Here is a 20,544-nt window from a genome sequence, read left to right as displayed (position 1 = left end):
CAGCGCCCTAGTACTCCTCCTATAGCTTCGAGCTCTAGCAACAATATATGTCCCACAGCCTAGCTGCCTCCTAGTACTGAACTCTGATACCTTTGCTCATCCAGTACACACCCTTAGTTATTCCTAATTTAGTTTAACACAGGCACTTGTATTTCTTGCCTAACCTGAAACCACGCCCCATAGCTGAGATTGGCCAGATCCTACTCCGGAGACATAATCCCCTTGTACTGAGCCCTAATGGCTGGAGATGTGTCTCAAACAATCCTATAACAAACTATTTATAACATTTCTGTACTCATTATGTAGGTTTAATTATATCTCAAACATTTAACCTTTAAAATGATATATATTTTTTTAAAACTTAATACTGACGTGAAGATAAAATCTTATAATGCATGATTTTATTTTTAAATATGTTGAATACGTCTAATTTACTTTTAAATATACTGTATATCAAAATATGATGACCGGAAGGATCTCAAATAGTAATGTTTTTAATGCTATGCACGATATGATGAACATTTCTCTTGGGGCAAACTGACATTTTTGCATTTTGTTTTTGAAAGGATTAATTACATGGAGGAAATTGGTATCAGCAGTAAAACAACATTAGGGTAACATTTTTCTCATGTTTGAATTCAAAGTAATAGAACAATTGTTGATATTTTCCGCATGTTGTTTTGTCCACAGCAATGCCGTTTTAATAATACAGTGGGCCCTTGATTTGTGCAATTTTATTTAAAGCGAATTTGCACATACGCAGCTTTGTTTTTCAGTACACAAAACTCAGTACCACAAGACTGGCGTAACGTAGATGTGATGACTATATTTAAAAAGGGAGCTAGATCCCAATGAAGCCAGACATTAATAGTGGGGAAGCTACTTGAACGTTTAGTACTGGATAATATTCTGGAAAACCTAATGGAAAATAACATTATTTGTAATAGTCAGCATGGAAGGATAGGTCATGCCAAACTAACCTTATTTGTTTCTTTGAGGAGGTAAGTAGGAATTTAGACCAGGGTAATTCAGTTGATGTGGTCTACTTAGATTTTGCAAGACTTTTGATACAGATCCACACGAGGTTAGTGGACAAAATAAAGCAAATTTAACTCAGTAAAAATATTTGCATCTGAATTGAAAACTGGTTGACGGATGGACAATGGAGAGTTGTAATAAATGGAACTTTTTCAGGTTGGACTGAAGTTGTGAGTGAAGTACCTCGTGGACCCCTACTTTCTAACTTGTTTATTAATGACATTGAAGTTGGCATAGAGGGCAAAGTTTCCTCTGTTGCTGATGACACTAAATTGTGTAACGTGGTAGAATCAGAGCAGGATGTAATTTCTCTCCAGAAGAACTTGGAGAGACTGGAAACTTGGGCAGGTAAATGGCAGATGAGGTTTAATACAGGTAAACGTAAGGTTATGCATTTGGGAAACGAGAATAAATAGGCAATTTACAAATTTAAATAGGGATTAATTGGTGGAATCCTTGATGGAGAAGAATTTAGGAGTGCTTGTAGACTGCAGTCTTAGCAATAGTGCCCAAAGTCATGCAGTCGCTGCAAAGGCAAACCATATACAGGTGCGCCGACGAGTATTCTTAAACGTGCCTTGGAAAATCTGGGGCTATCACCAACCAGACCCAGGTACATGCTGGGTACATGCTGCAACATTTCAGTGACCTTTCTGCAGAGACTAATGGTCCATCGGATTAACACAGCAGGGGTCCCTGGCAGTCCCATTCAGTTTGAATGGGACTGCCAGGGACCCCCGCTGTTAATCCGATGGGCCATTAGTCTGTCTTCAGAAATGTCACTGAAATGTTGCAGCATGTACCTGGGTCTTTTTGGTGATTGCCCCAGATTTGTTTTAGAATATTCGTCGGCACTACAGTATTATCTTACATTAAATTGACAATGGATAGAAGGTAAGTAAACATAATTATACCCCTTTATAAAGCATTAGTAAGACCACACCATGAATATGGAGTACAATTTTTGGCACCACTCCTTAGAAAATACATTTATGGAACTAGAAAGAGTGCAGAGAAGAGCCACCAAATTAATAAAGGTGATGGATAATAAGATTTTTGAGGACAGGTTAGCTAAATTAGATTTGTTTACATTAAAAAAGAGGCGTCTAAGAGGGGATATGATCACTATATACAAATATTTTCGGGGACAGTACAAGAACCTTTCAAAAGCATTATTCATCCCAAGTGCAGTACAAAGGACACTGGGTCATCCCTAAAGGTTGGAGGAAAGGAGATTTCACCAACAAAGGGTTCTTTACAGTAAGGGCAGTTAACATTTGGAATTCATTACTCATGGAGACTGTGATGGCAGATACAATAGATATGTTAAAAAATGGTTTGACATCTTTTTGGAAAGGTATACAGTTCAGAGATATACCTAATAAGTAAACATGGGAAGGATGTTGATCCAGGGAGTAATCTGATTGACAATATTTGGAGTCAGAAAGGAATATTTTTTTTTTTTAAACCTTATGAGATATTATTGAATGATATATTTTTAACTGAGGTTTTTTGTTTACCTTCCTCTGGATCAATATACTGCAAGTTCGGATATAGGCATATAATAGATGGAACGTGTCAAAGGGGCACGATCCACACAAATACTACCTTAACAAGGCGCACACAGACCAAATGTTTATGATATAATGTTTGCTCTTACAGGGTTGTACACTAACAATTAAAATAACCTTTATTGATATTCTTATAATAAAATTGATTAATTCTTCAGTAACATCTAGATATATAATAGATGCTAATCTAGAAGTAGTGAGTTAATTAAGGCACATCAATAGACAATAGTGTGTATCATTGTAGTTCAAATGTTTGGATATCCCCTACAGTGAACTGGGGTTAGGAGGACATAGATTCGTACTGATTTTATAGTGGGTTATTAGAGTAATCTCTAAGCCTTAATATACATGTGTCCTGCACACTCTATCAACCTGTACATAACGTACACATCATTGGTAGTCCTATGATCTCATGGGAGATAGTAAGTAATCAGTCTTCATGATCTCCAGTACAGGGTAAGGTTAGCTATATCAGCTTTGGGCCAGAGGTTTTGAGATACAGCAGTATATGTTCCCACACCTTAGTACAAAACCTGTGCAATCATATGTGATACAAGCATATCTTGATATGGATATATCAGTGTCCAAAGTACAACTAAAGGATTGACCGCCGCTGTATAGCTAAGTGGTTATATACCTTAGTCCTTATGCATAGCTCAGTATTTCTGATGCCCTGCTTATGAGCTGTATATACATTTGGATTACCCTTATACCATGTAAGTTTTTATTTCCAATAGCAAGTCTGAGCTTCAGGGGGCTCCTCCCACGGTAGGTAATGTGGTACTGGGTATAGATCACATTACATAATAGGACCCATCTACACAGATAAATATTGTATATTAAGAGTGTGCTGTGGTGCCTATCTTGACTGTTAAACGCAAGCCATGTGTTGCCCTTGCAGCTTCATAGTGGCGTCCGTACTGACAAGGAGGCCCTCATAAGAACTACTTGATGTCTGTCAACGCGATCAGATAGATATAGCTAGAACTCGCTACCACAAACTGTATTAAAGTTTAAAATCAGCCGGCTAACCCGACGTACGTTTCGTCGCTAAACCAGCGGCAACTTCTTCCGGGGTGGGCGTTGCCGCGTCTGTCCGCCCCTTTATACGTAGCGGTTGTCATAGCAACCGGATAGACGCTTTCTTCAAGCCGTGCTCCCTAGCGGTTGTGCTATAGGAACTGCTGAGTAATGGTTGTGATTGGAACCCGTTCATACTATGCTTGTATACAAATAGAAAATAGGAAAATAAATTTTTATTTGGTCACTTCACTTTGAATCATGTAGAAAAGGCTGCATGGTGATCTTATGTGAGGATAAGTCACTTAACTTTGAATCATATAGAGGACCTGCAGGGTGATTTTATGTTTGAGGAAAGGGGTGTACACAAAACCTTCATTTATACCTGAGGGATATTGGGTATGCAAAAGATAGATCCACTTAGCCTCACGCTGGAGGAGTAGTCTATCCCAATTCCCCTTACGGATGCTAGGGGCTATGTGGTCAATACCTTGAAAACTTAGTGTATTGACATCTCCTGCATGTTTCTCACGAACATGCCTAGAGACTGGGGTATCTAGTTGGTTTCTAATGGAGCCTAGATGTTTGATTTCTCCTTCTTAGTTCTCTTTTTGTCTTCCCCACATATTTAGCTCCGCATGTACAGGTGATCAGATATATCACTCCTGTGCTTTTGCAGTTAATAAATCCCTTAGTCGTGTAGGTTTTAGTGTTGTCCCAATTAGTGAAAGTCTTACTCTCCTGCATATGATCACAGGCCTTGCAGTTATGGCATTTATAAAAACCCTTAACTTTTAGCCATGTGTTTTGTTTTTTGTTTTTTTGTCTGGTGTAGTGGCTATGTACGAGGAGATCACGAATGTTCTTGGATCTCCTCCATACCACTGATGGTTTATTTTTCAAAACCAATTTTAAATCATCGTCACCTATGAGTAGGTGCCAATATTTTCCCAATATCTCATTGATCTCTTTCCATTGTCCATTGTATGTGCTGATGCATCTAATCTCCTTGCTGCTATTAAGCTTTGGTTTGTCCAATAACAGCTTATCTCTTGGTGTAGTTAACGCCCTATGATAGGCTATTTTCAATTGTGTCTTGGAATAACCCCTGGCTAAACAGTTGTCCTTCATTTCCTTCGCTTGTTGTTTGAAGGTGCTCAAATCTGAGCAATTCCTTCTTATCCGTAGATATTGGCCTGTAGGGATCCCTCTAATCAGGGCTTTGGGGTGATAACTATCAGCCTTAAGATAACTGTTAGTTGCTGTTTTCTTTTTGTAATTGCAGGTTGAGATATCCATCAGAGGTTTTACTAATTCTTAGATCTAGGAAAGTAATGCTTTCTTTGCTGACTTCTGATGTTAATCTGAGATTATGCTCATTAGCATTCAGCAGGCCTAAGAAGATGGAGAGGTTGGTCCCAATATCGGGGCAACCGGAGAAAGACGTTAACAACTAAAAATATTCAGGATAAGGATACAAATAGAGTGATCAACCGTACTCAGATTACACTAACAAAGGATCAAGAACAAATACTTGAAAAAGGTTTAAAAAGAAAATTTGACCTCTTTAAGACGGTTATGGATGTCAACCTTTTCGCGAGGAAAATGCTATTGCATAAGTATTTTTTTTATTTTTTTTAACTTCAGAATTTTTATTGGGTTATACAGCTTATACATTGTTACACAACCCATTATTAAACATCCTTAAACCCACATAGATTTTCCCCTTTAGCTCTCACCATCAGGGGTTAAAATCTATCACAGTCTGTGTAGGACAAACAACATGTACCCACGAGACTAGACAGACTAGACTGACCTGATCAAGGACAAGACAATGACGGGTGGAAACACCGGGAGGAGGGGGGGGTGGGACATCCATTGTGCGCACCTGAGTCGGCGGGCATTCGCCTGTTTAGTGATTGCTCTCCGGGTGTCGCATGACAGATCTCCTTCGTGTATCAATTGCTACCAGGGGGGGTCCTACCTGTCTCATAGCTATGGTATTGTATATCCTGCTCAGTTACCAGAGAACGCATCTACCGTTATTATTGCAAAATTGTACTGGCATCTATCCCGGTGATATCTGTCTGGGCAATCCATGGATCCTATACTTTTAGGAAATTTCGGCCAGAGTCGTTGACCCAGCTTGTCAACTGTTCCATCTGGCAGACGTGCCACATTCTGTTTCGTATTTTGGGGATTACTGGTAAATCTTGCTGTTTCCACAATGCTGCGATCTCGCACCTGGTGGCGGTTGCAATATGTGCGACCAATTTGTGTGCCGACTTTGGCAGACCCTGGATCCGCCTGCCCAAAAGGAACAGCCACGGGTCCAGGGGGATCTCCAAGTTGAGAATCCTTTGTGTCCATGCTCTAATATTTTCCCAAATCGGGACCACCCTAGGGCAGGACCACAGCATGTGAAGTAAGTCCGCTACCTCCCCGCACTGCTTTGGGCAGAGCGGGGAGTATCCGCTGACAAATGTAGATAGTTTTAGTGGGGTATGATACCAGCGCCTCAGGACCTTATATGCGTTCTCTTTTAACGTTGAGCAGATGGAGCTTTTGGCTGCCGCTTGTAAGATCAGCTCCCAGTCTTCGTCCTCTAGTGTCTCCCCTACATCTGTCTCCCATTTAGTCATGTAGTTCAGTCTGGAAACGTCGGGTCCATCCGGACAGACCACTTCCCGGTACATTCTAGAAGTAAGGGGACTTATCTCTAGAACACAGCTGCTCGAAATTAGTCCTAGCTGGCCTAATTGGAAATTTATTGTAAACTGCTCTGATCTGGAGGTAGCGGAATAATTCGGTATTTGGTAGGCCTTTCTCTGATTTAATTTGTTCAAATGTTTTAATAAATGTACTCCCCTCCAGATCTTTCAGTCGCTTGTATCCCGACTGTATCCAATTTTTTAAATATCGGTCACCAGCCATCCCCGGGGCGAACTCCGGATTATCGAATAACGGGGTCATTAAGGAGTGTTTCGTCGTTATGTTTAAATTTGGAACTCCTCCACACCACCAGAGAGTTCACCATAGTCCGCAGCAGCATCTCCGCCGTGTTATCACACCGTTTTGGTAGCCAGATTAAGTTGTGCAAGTCACTTGGTGCACAGCAGGCTCTCTCCAGCGCCACCCATCTCCGTAAGGACGGGTCTGAGTGCCACTGGATAATTTGACCTAATTGCGCTGCTTTGTAATACGCCATCAAGCAAGGTACCGCTAGTCCTCCCCTAATCGTTGGCCTTGTTAGAATGCCCTTCGCAATTCGCGGGCTCTTGTTATGCCATATAAATTTCATGATTCTCGACTGTAAGGCAAGGATATCGGCTCGCACCAAGGGTATCGGGAGGGCCTGGAACAGGTAAAGCACCCTTGGCAGGAGTTTCATCTTGATGCTATGAATTCTTCCAAACCAAGAAATTCCATACCCCGCCCACACCCTAAGATCCTCCCTTAGAATCCGGAATAATCTGGGCTAATTGGCTTTATAAAGGGAATCGTAGGTCCTAGTAATGTGGATACCTAGGTATTTGATTGAGGAGGCTTGCCATTTGAAATTAAAATTTAGTTCGATTAATTTTTCTACCGGTCTTGGTAGGTGAATATTAATGGCTTCAGATTTGGTCTGGTTAATTTTGAACCCTGAAATTTGATTACATTTCCCCAAAATCTCGAAGAAGTAAGAGGCTTTGACAGTGTCAGGATGACGTCGTCTGCAATTGCGCCACCTTGTGGGACTGGTCCCCTACTTCTATCCCTGCTATATCTGGGCTTAGGCGGATATGTGCCGCCAAGGGTTCTATGCATAGGGCAAACAGCAATGGGGACAGGGGACACCCCTGTCGCGTCCCACTACAAATCGTAAATTGTTCCGAGGGGTAGCCCTGATGGCGCACCCTTGCGGTAGGGCCTTTATATAGGGCTAAGATGGCCTCCAAGATGCGTCCTTCGAAACCAAACACCCCTAGTGTTGCTCTCAGATAGGTCCAATCGATCCTATCGAAGGCTTTCTCAGCATCCAGACTTAACAACATAGACGGGATGTTCTTTTTATTGGCCAGATCAATCAGGTCTATTATCTGTCTAGTGTTGTCTGCCGCCTGCCTTCCTCCGAAAAATCCTACCTGATCCGGGTGAATTAACCTGGGCAGGACGATACCCACCCTGTTAGCTAGTAGTTTAGAAAAGATTTTTACGTCAGAATTGATCAGGGAAATGGGCCGATAGCTCATGCAGTCTACCGGGTCCTTGCCGGGCTTGTGGATCAGGGAGATTGAGGCCTGGAGCATTTGAGTTGGGAAGGAGCCTCCCGCTATAATTTCATTAAATAATTTCAGAAGCTGTGGCGCTAGTATTTTAAGATATTTTTTGTAGTATAAATTTGAAAAACCATCTGGTCCCAGAGCTTTGACTGGTTTGAGGGATTTTATTACCTCGCATAATTCTTAAATGGTGAAGTCTCCCTGTAGTGCCTCCCTCTCCACTCTGCCCAATTTGGGAAGATGTGCCTCTTTGAGGAATTTCTTTGTTTTCTCTCCTATTTTTTGTGTGTGGCTGACCTTGTCTCCGTCATAGAGAATTTCGTAGTATTGTTTAAATTCCTCTACTATTCGCCTAGGATTGGAGGTAAGGTCCCCCCCTTTGTTTGTATTGAGGAGATACTATAGTTAGGTAGTCTGTTACGTAATTTGTTGGCAAGTAGGGTATCTGGCTTGTTGGCTTTGTCATAAAACTTTCGCTTAGACCAGGCCAACTCCCTCTCGGCTTTGGAGGTTAGCAACAAATTAAGTTTAATTTTGGTGTCAGAGAGCTCCTTCAGGTTATCTCTCTGTTTGTTGGATATATGCAGTGCGGAGAGATGTTCTAGTCTCTCTCGTAGTTCCTTTATCTGAGCCTCCTTTACTCTTTTTGTTTGTGCTGCTAGATTCATTAGGAGTCCCCTCATGGTCGCCTTATGGGCTTCCCAGAGCGTGGAGTGAGAAGACACACTCCCCGTATTAATCTCAAAGTATTCTTTGATTTTATCTCCTATTTCCCGCTCCGATGTTGGGTTTTTTAACAGCAGCTCATTTAATTTCCAATTCGCCCCTGTTCTTTCCAGCGACCGTAATGTGCACCGCAGCTCAATTGGTGTGTGGTCTGACCATGAAATATCATGAATCCCAGAGTGGGTGACCGCCTTATTTGAGATCAGGAAATAATCTATCCTGCTGTATCTGTCGTGAGGGTGTGAATAGAAGGTGTATGCTCTCGCTGTGGGGTGTTGCTCCCTCCATATATCGATCAGCTGACAGTCTCGTAATCCTTGTAGTATGTTTAGTACGTCATGTTTCTGTGGTTGGTTAGTCCCCGTGCATCTGTCCAGATCTGGGTCTAGGGTTCGATTTAGGTCGCCTGCTAGTATTACACAGCCTCGTGCTACCGTATGTAGCTTATCAAAGAATTTCGTGAAGAACTGCGGGGTTTGTTCACATGGGGCATATATAGAGATCAGAGTGACATCTTGATTATGGATCGTCCCCGTTACTATAACATAGCGCCCGTCAGTGTCTACATAGGTCTTTACGACCTGGAAGGGCAGTCTGTTGTGGACTAGTATGGCCACTCCCCTTTTCTTAATCGCAGCAGAGGCTAGAAAGACCGTTCTAAAGTGTTTGTCTACTGTAGGTATTTCGGGTGATTGAGTTGGGAGAAGTGTGTTTCCTGAATGAAAACTATGTCTGCTTTTTTGCGAATGTAATCCCGGAAAGCAATTCTACGTTTTATGGGGTTGTTGAATCCTTTGACATTGTGTGATATAAGGATCAGCTCATTACTCATCTGAATGCTGGGGTGAACCTGCGACGAAGAGCATCTGTGTTTTCGGCTCTGCCGCTAACCTTCTCCGGTACGGGGCTTTGTCTGCACAGGGGGACCCTCGGATCTCCATGTCTGGTGAGTCCTGGGTACTGGGAGGAAACAAAAGGGAAACCTGGGGGGGAACACATACACAGCCACATACAACACCCACACTTAATGTCCTCAGAGCCGTAGCCCCGCCATCTTGGCTCCAAGTCCATCGCCTTTGGGATCTGGGGAACTGCCGCGGGACGCCCACCGCCATCACCTCTCCCCCACCTCCCCCCCCTCCCAAAGGACTTTGCTGGGTCTTCCCAACTCCAGCCCCTGGCCCATGTGGACCGCAGAGCAGGCCCGGCTCCCATAGCTCCCGCCCCGCTCCTAACTAATTAAATTTACTGAAACCTCTATAACTTCTAACTCCTAACTTTAACGCTAATCCTTATGTATATTGCTACTCCTGGCCTCCTAGCCATGATTTTTCTGTGGGTTCCCCTGCCTCCTCACCTTTCCTCCACCAGGGACTCCGTGTTCTTCGCTATCGTAATCTACCCCTCCTGGTGTTCCTATCCCTACTCCGCCACCGGCCCTCATCCTGATGTAGGTCTATGTGGCGCCTTTCTTATCCCCCTCCTCTGGTAATCCCCATTACATGGAGCCTATCCCACTCACTGTGCGCTTCCTTCAGCTTCTCACCTCTGCTCCCTATCTTCCTCCGCGCCTTCCTCTTCCCTACACTACTTCCTACTTACTCACATACCTTGTTCCTATCACCTTACCTGCCTTCCCTTCCTCTACTTCCCGCTGCCATCTGTTCACTTGCTGTACCCTCCCATCCGTTGTCGCAACACTTTCTCCTACCCTCCCCTATCACGTCCCCCTGTACATACTTTCCTATATTAACCGACTCTCACCTTGCTTGCTCCTGCCGCCTTACTCTCTGTTCTGTCACTTCCCATCAACCTACTACATTCGTAACTGCTCTATCTCTGTCTATCTCTAAGCCCTTTTGTTGCCTTTGTGTCTGTTTCTATCACTTCCCCCTTCCGTTCGACGCCGTAGCCATAACTCTCCTCTTCTTCTTCCCCTTCACCTGATCTACCCTCCGCTTCTTCCTCTCCGACCCCTGCTTCCGCTCCCTATCTCCTCCTCCCGACCCCGGCTCTCTACTCTTCTCTCCCCCACGTATTGGGCTACCCTTCCTTGTAGCCCCTTCTGCGTCCGGTGACCCTCCTGTGTCCGACGGCCCTTGTTCATGTTGGCGCTGCTTCGCTGGCCTCCCCGGCCGCACCATGTAGCTCCGCTCCGGTTCCCCTTTAAATCTGCCGCTGCTGCGGCGGGCCGCTCACGTGTCGCCACTCTGTGACGTCCGCTACCGGCCCATCTGCCAAATCCAAGATGGCCGCCCGCTCACTTCCGCTACTGGTCTCCAGACATCCAGCCGCCGCCATTTTGAGATCGTCGTTCTTCCCGGGCGGTTGTGTTCGTGCTCTCCGCTTGGCTGGTGGGGACTTCCTGCTCCTGCGTTCCAGCATGGGTCTCTGGCTCCCTCGTGGCTGCCACCATCTTTGGGCCTCTCACCCCCATCTCTCAAGTAGGTAAATCTTGTTTTACAGGCATCTTTGAAGAGGATTTCTCACCGATGGGTTATTTATCTTAGGCCCCTTAGAGTCCTTTAATTCGGTTCCTTATGGGCATGTTACCTTCTCAGTGTTTTAACTTAAGCTGAGGAGGGGATGTAGCATAGCAACTTTAAAACTCGAACCTTTAACCAGGTAACTTTGTGAACGTCCTTTTTACTTTAGGGGTCCCCTTCCTTCTGACCCTCAACATTTATTTGTTGGTGATCGGGGAGTGTGCCCCACTGTTGCCCAGCTGGGGCCCGGGGTCTCGTCCGTATCCTCACTAGTAGTCGGGGTCCCCTTGAGACCCAGCTTCTGGAGAAATGCTTTTCCCTCCCCTAGCTCCTTCATGGAGATGGATCTGCCATTTCTGTTCACCAAGAGTCCAAATGGAAAGGTCCACCGATATCGGACGTTTTTGTCCCTGAGTATCTTTGTGATCGGGAGTAATGTTCTGCGCCTCAATAGGGTCATGGGGGATAGGTCCTGGAAGATGAACATTCTGGCCCCCTCGAATTCAATTGCTGGGGTGGCGCGAGTCTTGTGGAGGATGGCCTCCCTGGTACTATAATAGTGCATTCGCACTATGATGTCGCGCGGTTGTTCCGTCTGCATGGGCCTCGATCTTGGGGCCCTATGGCAGCGGTCCATCTCTAGGCGCTCCTTGGGGGTCTCTGGTAATAATTCCCCCAGCCATCTCAGTACGAACTCCTCGCACTCCCCTATCCCCTCGGGGACTCCCCTGATCCTAATGTTATTGCGCCGCTCTCTGTTTTCGGCGTCTTCCTGTTTTTCTTTAAGTTCATTGATTTGCAGTTGCATCTCCGCCGTTTTCTTTGCGTTCCGTTTAGTGGCTTTGGTGGTTAGGTCGAGTTGCGTCTCCACTTGTCCTGTACGCTCCCCCAGCAGCAAGAAGAAACAAATGGCGCACAGCCAGGGAGCCAGGTGGAGTAAAGTAAATACCTTTAATTCAGTGCATGGCTGATAACATCTTCAGGGGTGAAGATGTTATCAGCCATGCACTGAATTAAAGGTATTTATTTTACTCCACCTGGCTCCCTGGCTGTGCGCCATTTGTTTCTTCTTGCTGCTTCTGGATTTCCCTGTTTGGCTGGCACGCCAGTGATCACTCCTGGAGATGACGTGAGTGGGTTTAGAGACTTTAAGACTGCAATAGTTGAGTACTGCTACATGTGTATGATAAGTGACTCACAGGTCTATTGATTATACCCACTCCCACTGGTGTCTTCATGGAATGTGTTATACTGTTATAACTGGGGTTTGAGCACCCTAATTTCTCTTACCTCCTGTACGCTCCCCCAACCTGCCAACCTCCCTCCCCAGTTCTTTGATTTCCGCCTGCAGTAAGGTCTTTAGATCGTTATAGAGGCGATTGAAATCGCAGAGCCTCACTGGTAGAAATTCAGGGTTTTTGCCGTCCTCCCTCTCTCCTTCCCGCTCTGAATCGGAGCCCTGGTTTGAAATCGGCGCCATTGCAGAGTCAGCCGCGCTGCTTCTGGTACTGCCAAGGTACTGGGGGAGCCCCTTCGTTCTCGGGGTTTTGGTTTGCCGTTTTGACATCCTGATCAGTTGTCTAACTGCTTGGAGTAGTTTTCCTGTTTTTTAATTTGATTTTGAGGTTAATTATTAACACTATTCTCTGAGCGGGGCATAGAGCACTGAAATCACACAGCCATCCTCTCTGCCGTCGCGCATGCGCCTCTCCTCTCCTTGCATAAGTATTTTAAGCGGAAGGGGAGATTGGGGATGAGTGAAGAAATGGATGATAGAATGGAAGAGGGAGACCAAGAACATCTTAACAATCTGGTCTCTCTGCTTGAGGATAGTGAAACAAATCCGGGAGATTGACGCGTTCCATCTTTTTTTTTTTTTTTAGATTCTTAAAACACGCAAAAATGTTGGTTACTTTCTGCTAAATAAATGACTGGTGACTAAACAAAAATGGGGACTGTACAATATTTGCCCTCCATTGCAAGTAGGTTGCAACATCTACTATCGCATTAATTCATGATGTTGCATTTGTGTGACCCTTTTGATGCAAATATGTCTAGTTGCCCGGAGTGCCACATACATCAGCATTTTACTAAGTGGTACTATATTATGCAATAAGACACCTTCCTGCGCTTCATTAACTTGAATGGGCCTTAAGTGGCAGTCCATATCTGTAAGATGTTTATTTTTATTTTTTTTAGAGCCTAGCACGACTTGGAAATATGGGCCATGTTATGACTTACAGTGAACACATGGTTTTGGAACCCCTTTTTGGTAACGTGAATAGAAGAGTAAGTCAGTCTAAATCTAAGACCGCAGTCACAGTCAAGAACCGATTCATCTTTCGTATGTGCATTATAGCTGCAATATAATTTCATGCTGATTTGGTATATTAAGTAATTTTTGTATTTTCCAAAACCTTTGAACCATGATCTATTATGAACCATAAGGCTGGAAAAAGGTGGCAAGGAAGCCATTCGCATGACAGAAATATCTGTTCCATGGCAGACAATGCCTAAGTTGGTATAAATGTGTATATATAGTCAGTCTCCTTCTTAATGCCTTAGTGGATATTGCTTAAAGCAGAAGTACCTGTTGATTTTAAGATTGTGGCCCATATACATTAAGCAGTGCTTAGTAAGACATCTTCTTGTGCTGGAAGACAACATATAACCCACTTTGTTTGGGCCTGAATGTACACATGGGCCTATATGCTTTGGCTTATACAGAAGTAGTTATTTTCACACAATGGGATTTCCATGTTTTAGAAATGTACTTTTTGTGAATGATTAAGAAATAGGAGTCTTCGTGTTAAGAGTAATTGGATCAGTTTGTGTTCGGTCACGCCATAAATAGTTGAAATACTTAAAATCCCTTTTGCTAATTATTATTTTTTTTATTTTACTGTCCCTTGTTTTGTAATGAGAAGCAAGGGGTCCCCGTGCCTGAACTGCAATACTTACCGGTGCAGTTATCTGTTTTACATCTTTCTCAAATGAAAACAAAATGGCTGCTAAATCTTACGTCCTACTAGCCAATAGGAAGCTGCAAAGTTATTGGCTGCAGCTGCGTATATTCCTGCCATTTAAAATTGTCTTTATAAATTAGAAAGTAACACCGGTAATCTCACCAGTTAGTATCTGAAGAACCGGACGTCCTCCATAGCCAAGAATAGCACAGTTTCTCTATTGTAAAATAAAGTTATTAAAAAAAAGGCGGGTTTAGTTGGGTGGGAATTTACCACTTTAACCCTTTTGAGTGTGTAACACGGACGTATCCCTGTTTTAAATGAAGCCACATCTAGTACTCAGAGTAATCCAGTAGGGTGCTGGTTAATTGCAGCCAGTAAATTGACCAGTCTCCACCTGGCTTATCAGAGCTGTAGAAAAGCTGCCTGTGGGAAACTGCTAGAGACACTCCTTAGCACACAAGTGTGCTGGTACAGGAGAGCAGAGAAGCCTGCATAAAGACTCCTTCACACACAATTGTGCTGACAAAGGAGAACTAAGACAGGAGAGAGACTTGAAGCACACACCAGGGCTGTGTGCTGACAACAGACTTCCTGGGAGCAGCAGGATTACAACGCCTGCATCTGGAGAAACTGGAGACGCCGAACCAGCACTGTCAGATAAGACTTTCTTATATATTGTTCCCTCATAATTTATGTTTTGGACTGGGAACTAGCCTAACCAGCCGGTCACAGATAGTTAGGGTATGTTCTCTTTATTTATCTTCCTAAGTGGAGTAGGTGTTTGTTTCTTTGTGTTATGGTTTGCCTTAAAACTGCTGTTTTTAAAGGGACAGGCTAAATAAAGACATGTTTTAATTTCACCCAAATCGGTCTCCATTAGTTTACCTCTGCACACATCTTTTCCAGAGTGATCGCGGCGTCACTGAAGGGGAAGATTCGTCCTCATGTTCCACCTCATTGCAGATCGAGAAAGTGATCTCCTCTACGCGAGCCGTAGGATTATGACGTAGCTAGCGGGTGCCAGACCCCATGATGTATGTAGCTACGTCTATAGGCCCCAAAGGGTTAAAATGTGTTGCATTGTATCTGTAAAGAAGCACGCTGGTTATTAATTTGAATGCCTTGACATGGTATCATTATTAATTTTAGGGGTAAAATTTAATTCACCTTAGATTGTTTTCGTTTTTAAATCTTGTAGAGAGATTAGCGTGTGTGTGTGTAGTTGTCATCGCGATGGATCATCCCGATGATAAAATGCCAGAGATTAGGAGCAGGAAAAGAAGGCAAGAGGCACTCAGAGAAAAAAAAATGTGGTGCGTACTGGCACATACCATCACAAAAAAAGCAATGTGTGTGTCTATCTACCTCACACACACTGCTTTGGGAACACGAAAGCATATTTAATGGGTATCTTGGATCTGATCTGAAGCTATAGTCCTGGACAAAAGCAGCATGTACTATAGATTCTCTATCTTTTAGAGTTTCTTTTTGTAGTTATATTTAACAGCCTGAATGGACAAACTTTTAAAGTATATTTTACACTTTAAAATAAAAAAAATGTGCAAAAGTTTTTTTTCTTAACATTCTTTGTAAACTATTGTTCTTTGTAATGATTATAAATGTGAACTAGAAGGCCCTAAGCTGTAACTACTAACCGCATCTGTGCAATGTCTTGGTCTTTCTTTAAACAAAAAAAAAAAACCCCTCCTGATCTCAGAGGACTCTCATAAGTACACTTTACCCTGCCATGATTTCAGATATGAAAAGAGTATTTGAAAGTCTATTATAGGCTGTTGTCTGCATATGAGCCGCTTCATCACTTTGCATGAAGTCAAAGTTCAGTATTTTCCCCTTTCCCAGTTTATCACCAATTGTAGCAACCTTTCGCCAGGCATCTTTTATCCACACTTCACATTTCAGCCAAAACACATACTGTGATCTGCTGTTTTTATAAGCTTTCAAATCAAACGTTCTATCCGCCTCACATTTCATTTCATCCTCAAACATTATTTCCAGATTTCTTTCTCAATCTTGTTCTCCCGTCGCCCTAACCGAACATTCTGATCTATCATACAGCATCTGTCAGTATATACATATTTCATGCATGCTGCAGCGGCTGTTATTCAAACATTTCACGCGTTGTGTACATCGGAATACCGATGTCATGACGCGGGATGTCTTCCAACCGTACCGCCTTAAGACACGAGTGCAGAAAATGGCATTTTAGAGTTCTGGTTTTTAAACACCTTAAATTAACACAGTAGTACTGTACACATTGCAATTCATTCATTTCATTGCACCCAATGAAACAGAATCCATGAAATTCAACAATGCAATCGCAATAAGCGCGGGTTCCTGGGGCAATTGGCCGCGTTCTTGCTGCGTGGAGTACAACAGAGCACACAAAATCGGCGCCTTGGTTTGTTTGAATAATGCTCGCTGCAGCTGTATAAATACTTTAGTTTACTGTTGTGCTCCTTTGCAGAATCCATTGCTTTAAATAGATGTACTAACAATGTGAATATTGAATTTGCAATGTTGGTTTATTTCGTCTACACACTGCTGGAAGCGTAGTAATGTCTTTAGTTCTTGCTGCCATCTTGGGCTGCATCATCACCACTCCACCAAATCTTCCAAAATGTTTTTTTTTTTTTCGTTTTGAATAACTGCCATTGATTGCCATCCCTATTCCTTCCTTGTTAATTAACATTTTTTTGCCTAGCAGAATACAGATTTTGTTTTCTGCAGCTGAAGAAACATCTGTGTTGAAATTAAATTAGTACTCAAAAGACTACTCACCAGAACAGTGAGAACAGATGAAAGCATAAATAAGTGAGCAGTGTGCTGAAGGATTGATTACTGTACAGTATATCTTCCGGGGGATTTTGTTACTCCTTTATTTTGTACAGTGTTGTTACTATACACCACTGTTTCCTAAAACCATTTTTTTCATAAAAGAACCGTGTACAGAATTAAAAGTATCCACTCTTACTAGCTCATTGTAGCTCTACTTTCCGCTGGGGAGTCCACTGTAAATACAATATCTTGCTCATTCTCCCGCCGGCAGCTATAGCAGGCGTATTCCCATGCAAGCTATAGCAGGCGTATTCCCATGCAGTCCTGTTTTGACATGTAATGGCTCCTCAGTGTGTGTGTGTGTGTGTGTGTGTGTGTGTGTGTGTGTATATATATATAGATATATATATATATATAATATATAATATATATATATATATATATATAATCAAAAAATAAATAGATGATACCGTTCTGTGGCTAACAAAATGCTTTTATTTGTGCGAGCTTTCGAGATACACTGATCTCTTCTTCCGGCGATGTTACAATGAATGAAGCAAGGATAACTTAAAAACAGTGTCTCTTGGAATGTTATCTGTGCTTCTCCTTCCCCCGGTGTGGATGTGTTTTATGGCTAGAGGTGTCAAAGGGTAACTGAAAGCAAGTGAAGAAAGAGTGTGTATGTGTATCAGTGTGAATAAAAATGAATGGAGAGCCCACAGTATAAACAGTGCTCCACACAAGGTGTGTGTGGAGTGAGAGGGGATATAAATGGTGTGGGTGGGTGTGGAAATGTGAGAGTTTGTAGCACAACTAAAAGTGTGTGTGGATACTATGTGGTCCCTATTGGTGTATATGGATGAAAAATAAGGAGTATTAGTATGTGTGAGAGACAGCTGTGTGTGCATACATATAGCACAGTATGTACAGACATGGCCTTAAGCGCTCATGGGAAGAGAGTTCGCTAGTGTCAGTAATGACTCATAAAATTTCGATCTCTGTTTAGGCCACTGCTAAGTGTCCCGAACAGTTGCATAAATTTGTATTCATGCAACCGTCTCTCTTTCGGGGTTTTAAGATTACCTTTGAGCATGGCAACCCTCAGATCGTTCATCTTATGGCCAGAGTCAGAGAAATGTTCGCCAACAGGACTGTCTCTTGTTCCGCGTATGATGCTGTGGCGATGCAGGTTCATTCTCTTGTTTAGCCCCTGTCCTGTCTCACCTATGTAGTAGAAGCCCCCTGGGCATTTCATGCACATGATGAGGTACACGACATTGCTGGAGGAACAGGTGAACCCTCCTCTGATTTTGTATTCCCGATTCTTGTGTGGTATTTGTATTGTGTCCGCTGTGTAGAGCATTGCGCAGGTTTTGCATCTTGGGTCCTGGCATGGTTTTGTCCCGCATCAGTTGTACTGCTGAATACTTTACTCCTCACCATAATATTCTTGAGATTATGGGGTTGTCTGTATGATAATAAGGGTGCTTCAGGGAAGACCTGTTGCAGTCTTGTATCTTCCTGGAGGATGGGTTGTAGTTTCCTGGCGAAACTACAACCCATCCTCCAGGAAGATACAAGACTGCAACAGGTCTTCCCTGAAGCACCCTTATTATCATACAGACAACCCCATAATCTCAAGAATATTATGGTGAGGAGTAAAGTATTCAGCAGTACAACTGATGCGGGACAAAACCATGCCAGGACCCAAGATGCAAAACCTGCGCAATGCTCTACACAGCGGACACAATACAAATACCACACAAGAATCGGGAATACAAAATCAGAGGAGGGTTCACCTGTTCCTCCAGCAATGTCGTGTACCTCATCATGGGCATGAAATGCCCAGGGGGCTGCTACTACATAGGTGAGACAGGACAGGGGCTAAACAAGAGAATGAACCTGCATCGCCACAGCATCACACACGGAACAAGAGACAGTCCTGTTGGCGAACATTTCTCTGACTCTGGCCATAAGATGAACGATCTGAGGGTTGCCATACTCAAAGGTAATCTTAAAACCCCGAAAGAGAGACGGTTGCATGAATACAAATTTATGCAACTGTTCGGGACACTTAGCAGTGGCCTAAACGGAGATCGAAATTTTATGAGTCATTACTGACACTAGCGAACTCTCTTCCCATGAGCGCTAAAGGCCATGTCTGTACATACTGTGCTATATGTATGCACACACAGCTGTCTCTCACACATACTAATACTCCTTATTTTTCCATCCATATACACCAATAGGGACCACATAGTATCCACACACACTTTTAGTTGTGCTACAAACTCTCACATTTCCACACCCACCCACACCATTTATATCCCCTCTCACTCCACACACACCTTGTGTAGAGCACTGTTTATACTGTGGGCTCTCCATTCATTTTTATTCACACTGATACACATACACACTCTTTCTTCACTTGCTTTCAGTTACCCTTTGACACCTCTAGCCATAAAACACATCCACACCGGGGGAAGGAGAAGCACAGATAACATTCCAAGAGACACTGTTTTTAAGTTATCCTTGCTTCATTCATTGTAACATCGCCGGAAGAAGAGATCAGTGTATCTCGAAAGCTCGCACAAATAAAAGCATTTCGTTAGCCACAGAACGGTATCATCTATTTATTTTTTGATTATTGAAGCTCGGCTAACACGGTACTGATACATATATATATATATATATATATATATATATATATATATATATATATATATATATATATATATATATATATATATATATATATATATATATATATATATATATATATATATATATATATATATATATATATATATATATATAGTGGTCGACAAATCATCAAAAAATCTACTCGCCCAACAAAAAAATCTGCTCGCCACCTAGTACCAAACGTGTGATGCCTGGGCCAATAGGAGCTCGCCACGATGTTAAATCCACTCGCCAGGGCGTGCAAATGTATAGGTTTGTCGAACACTGTATATATATATATATATATATATATCTCTCTCTCTCTCTCTCTCAAGTGAGGGTTAGACAATTCTTTTCAGGAAATATCAGCGTGTGTCATTTCTACTTAAAGAATCAGTTCTACTCGCTATTTATTTTACAGAGGTTATAGTTTGAACAGATCGGTAGATATCTGGTTTGTTTACACATTTATCATGATCCCAATATTTTATAAACATCAGCCAAGGTGGTGCCTGGTTAAAAACTTTTATTCTACTGCAGTGTTTATATATCTTCCGGTCATTTGCTTCTTTATCAAGGGGGTTTATTTGTTACATGTCTGCCAGGGGGAATTCAAGTCAAATTCTCATCTCCTACCCGATTGGATGAGAGTAGCCTGCAAAGGAGTTAATATCACGGCAATATTGTCGGATGGTAGCCAATGTCCTAAGGGCCTTTTTGTCTTTGTACAGATGTTGCAAACGTTACTGCTCCTGTCAACCCCATGTGCATTATTTAACATTGGTACTAATGAAAACAGTGCTTAAAGAGATTAAACACATTATTTAACATGTTATTTCACATTAACGTGGGTGACATCGGTAGCAACAATATAAAATGCTTTTGAACTTGTCATACCTGTCTTTAAAAATATCACTGTAGTTATTCTTCTAACCCTTAAAGTATTGGTTTTAGCAATTTATTATCTTGTGTTTTTTTTTTTTTTTTTCTG

At 42.6% G+C, this 20,544-nt stretch overlaps 1 protein-coding gene across 1 annotated transcript in view; it reads left to right on the top strand.

Annotated features, from left to right (window-relative positions):
• Nucleotides 1–20,544, top strand: part of B3GLCT (beta 3-glucosyltransferase) — a 417,163-nt gene that overhangs the window by 27,310 nt on the left and 369,309 nt on the right. The window lies entirely within an intron of this gene.

This window comes from Ascaphus truei, chromosome 3 (genome assembly GCF_040206685.1).
Source record: "Ascaphus truei isolate aAscTru1 chromosome 3, aAscTru1.hap1, whole genome shotgun sequence".
NCBI classification, from domain to species: Eukaryota; Metazoa; Chordata; class Amphibia; order Anura; family Ascaphidae; genus Ascaphus; species Ascaphus truei.
The sequence above is the reverse complement of the archived record's forward strand: the minus strand, read 5'-3'. Positions and strand labels throughout refer to the sequence as shown.